We start from the raw sequence: 4,186 nt of genomic DNA on the forward strand, positions 1-4,186 counted from the left end.
CTTCTCTGGAGGGCACTTTACCCCCTGAGCTATATCTCCAGGCTCTGAGCTATCCTTTTTTGATCTAAGGTATCTCTGGATAAATGAGCTGATTAAACCTTAATTCAATTAATTAGCTCTCACCATGCTCTCTTTAAGTTTTTTACACTTTGTCCTTAAGATTCATCTTCCTTTCATTTCAGTGTGCCCTTTTCTGAGTCTGTATTTGTCTAGCCCAGTAGTGTGGTTACAGCAAGGTAGTCCACCCCAGCCTCCAATGCTCATGCCAAGGGAAAAGGCAGAATTTGGAGACTGCTGTTTAGTTGAACTATTGAATATATTTGGGACCCTATACCTCTTACACAATATTCAGCAAAAGCCTGTTTGCCCTCATTAAAATTAGATTGGCCACTATTTTCTTCATGGAAATTATGCCTGTATTTATTAAAGCTAATTATTCAATGTGCCATTTTTCTTTTCCATTTGTATTCATGAATGCCTGGTCTCAATGGGAACATCTAGGTGAAGATCGATAATCGGTCTCTTATTAGAGCAGGGGGAAGCATCCATTGGTACACTGCATTCAGCTGGGTGTAAGAGGGCTTATTATTAAAGTTGCAGCAGGCATTCAAAGCCCACACTTGCTGGCAGTGCTGGACACACAGGATTAAATAATCAGCCATCAGGCTCTGTCTCATAAATGTTTTTCTTTGACTTTTGGCAGGATCTCCAACCTGAGCAGATGCCAGTTGACATGGGAACTCTGAGGCCAGCAATTTAAGGATTTTCACATTTGCTTGCAGTGGTAAGATTTAAAGATATAATAGCAAAACACAGAAAATGTTACAGAGCTCTGGAGTTTTTACTAGGTGCAAAATGAAACTGTTTAGGTAAATATGTTTCGATCTATACATTCTCCTATAAATTATCTTACCAAAGAAAACACAAGAGAAACCCATGATTAATCCTTAAACATCAAACATAGTATGGTTAGGCTGGCTTAAAAGAGAGAAATGAAGTACTATCTGTAGTTCCTTAAGTTATACAATTGGACCGAGAAGTGGACATGGTTTTCACCTCCTACAGTGAGCTGTTGCTACTGAGATGGGATATTCGTTGTCAGAGCACAAAGTCTGTGTCAGTGGGAGAAAAGAGGAAGTGACTATTTTAAGTTCTGTAGGGGGCAGTAACAGCCTTAGCATGGGTATTGAGATTGGGTTGCAAGAGAATGAAGTCTGTCTTTAATTAAGTGACTGCATAACAAGAAGACTATCTGGCATTGGTGGCGTGGCCTCCACACTGGATACTTGCTGCCAGTAGAGGCACATCTGTGTGCTGTGACTTCAAAACATTGTTATAATGTTGAAGATAGCAGCAGATGAGCACACATGTTATTGAAAAATGGTTTTAAAAATAGAAATCTTTCACTCCTATGTATGTGTGTTTACATGCATGTGCGTACACATACATACACACTCTTAGATCTGATGCCAAGGAGTAAAGGCTGAAACCATCAGTGACTAAATATTTACAACTTTTGTAGAAGGAATCACAGTATCTGTATATATCTATATACATTCTAATATAAAGTAGGCATCGCACCAGGGAATGGGCAACACACTTCAAGTACAATCACATCATCTAGACATTAGTGAATTTGTGGGCTTTTTGAGTTGTTGAAGTTAATAGGTTAAATTTAGAAATAATGCCTGCTTCTCATTCAAGTTGAGACTAATCTATCTCCATAGTGAGTGGCTAGCCTCAGCACATCTGGTTCTCTGAAGAATACTGTTTTAAAATAGTTCCTGTATTCTTCTGAGTCATTTTAATGAAGTCTAATAGCATGTCCACGGTACATTGACCAGCTTGTGACTCCCTGCCATTTCATAGGATGCTCTTACATAACAGGCATGGTTTTGAATTTGTGAATTTGAAAAATGATGAATTTGATGTATTTAGCTTTTAAGTATGTTCTTCTCAAATTGTCTGCGGCTTTACTCAGTTCTATTGTTACATTGACTTTGCTTTAATGCTTGTGTTCTTAAAAACTGCTTGTGAACAATGAAACAAACGACACTGAAAATGCTGGAAGCTAGAGGATATGTTATTTAATCTGAGACCAGGACTGGCCATACAATGTCATATGACGTATTTTTATAGTTAGATTGTTAGTTAGTTAGTCACTGTGTGTATATATGTGTGAGTCCTTATGAGAAAAGTAAGTGAACATCTTTTTGGAATCAGTTCTTTCCTTCCATTATGTGGGATCCAGTGGTAGAACTCAGGTACACCATGTTTGATGTCATATGCTTTAACCCTCTGAGGTATCTTGCCTGCTTCCATTATGATGTCTTGCATCTGATTGTCATAGAGTCCTTTTGATTTTTCTTTATTAAAAATTCCCTTTCATATTTCATTCAATGCATTAGCTGTTCTTCCTAGAGGCTACCATTAAACCTTTGTTTTTCCCATGCATGAGTCATGGTTTCCTTATCTAGATGTAGAACTTAAGTAAACTTTTTAATAGCAGTGTCATTAAACTGCACATACTATTTAATTTATTTTTGTACACTTATCTTCCACCAAGAATACATCCACGGTAAATGTAAAGTCTAACTTGAAGCTCTGCAGCTTCAGAATGGCTATTCTTACTGAATAGCAGTTCACTTGAGAGATGGACTTTGGGTCTGCTTGATTTCAGTCCCTGATATTTTTTATTCACAAATTCTTTATAATAAAGTTTTAATTAAACACACCTACACAAACAATATCTCAAATACTAGAAGAGTTAGAAATTAAGCTGAACAGGATTTCTAGACTGTGAAAGGGCAAAAAAGGGCAAGCAGTAGAACATGGGTAGAATGGAGGAACACACACACTCACACTTACTCACACACAGAAAGACAAACTGACAGACACACAGACTCACAGAGACACACACACACACAAACAGACACAGAGACACACAAAGAGACACATTCACTCACACATACACACACTCACACTCACTCACACACAGAAAGACAAACTGACAGACCCACAGACTCACAGAGACAGGCATACAAACAGACACAGAGACACACAAAGAGACACATTCACTCACACACACACACAGAAATACAATACGGACAGAATATGCTATTGGCCTTAGTGAAACCATAAATCTCTATGAAAATGCTCCATAAGTGACTTTCAAACCACAGAGTCACCTGAGCTCTGAGTTATTTTTTTCTTACTAAGAAAGAGGACCTTTAATATTAGGCTCCAAATATTATGCTAAAGATTTGCATCGGGAAGTGGAGAGGTTTCTCTGAATGTAGCCTAGAGCTTCTGTCTTTGTAGAAAATCAAGGGCAACCTCTTCAGGTTCCATATCTGTGATATAAGGGCACTGTTAACAAGACAGACTTGTTTGAGAAATGCTGTCTAGATGCTAAGGACTGGGAGGAGAAACGTGACCTTGGAATCTGCAGGCCTCTACCCAAATCCTGAAAAATTGTCTGACTTAGCCAAAGAGATATTTACTTCCTTGCTTCTGGATTTTAAATATTCCTTAAATTTTGAGATTTAGATCTTAATCTATAAAAACCATGATTAATATTAACTTTGCTTTTTGATGAATTTCCTGACAACATAAACAAGAAGTATTTGTGGAGATTAAAATTACCGCATGGGATTTAGCCATGGAAACTTGATTATCATTAAAGATGCTTGGTAAGACTGAACTGTGGTAGATTTGCATCTTCTTCAGGCTGGGCTGAAGCTTTTCATTCAACAAATGCTTGAAGTTACTCTGAGTTCAAAACTCTTGACTTTCTCCATTGAATTATAATAATGACAAAAGCTCATCATTCTATCTGTCCCTGAGTTATTTGTGAACTGTCCCTGGTATTCAATGCACTGATTCCAATTTAAGGTTCTAAAATTACAGCTAAGAAGAGAACGTGGGAGACTTTTAGGAAAATGTTTTCTGTGCAATCCCTGTCAGGAACGGGAGAGACAGGGGGTCTCAAGGGTTGATGTATCAGGAGAACTGGCCTTTCCCAGACCCACATCTCTCTTAATTCCTTTCAGATGTGGACCATTTTACAAAGCCAGTCTTCAGTTGTCTTCCTGCTTCCCATCGTCCCCACCCCATCAGTTTCCTTTCTTGTCTCCTTCACAGCTCAGAAAGCACTCTGCTTGTTTACATTTGAGAGCTCTTTTTT

General features: G+C 38.2%; 1 protein-coding gene across 10 annotated transcripts in view; it reads left to right on the plus strand.

Moving 5' to 3' along the window:
* Nucleotides 1-4,186, plus strand: part of Sema6d (semaphorin 6D) — a 558,298-nt gene that overhangs the window by 198,553 nt on the left and 355,559 nt on the right. For all 10 annotated transcript variants that reach the window (XM_031371714.1, XM_031371721.1, XM_031371727.1 and 7 more), the window contains exon 3: nt 704-784. The gene's annotated coding sequence lies outside the window, so the exon portion shown is untranslated. The remainder of the gene's footprint in view (nt 1-703; nt 785-4,186) is intronic.

The sequence above is a fragment of the Mastomys coucha genome, unplaced genomic scaffold (genome assembly GCF_008632895.1).
Source record: "Mastomys coucha isolate ucsf_1 unplaced genomic scaffold, UCSF_Mcou_1 pScaffold15, whole genome shotgun sequence".
In the NCBI taxonomy this organism is placed as follows: Eukaryota; Metazoa; Chordata; class Mammalia; order Rodentia; family Muridae; genus Mastomys; species Mastomys coucha.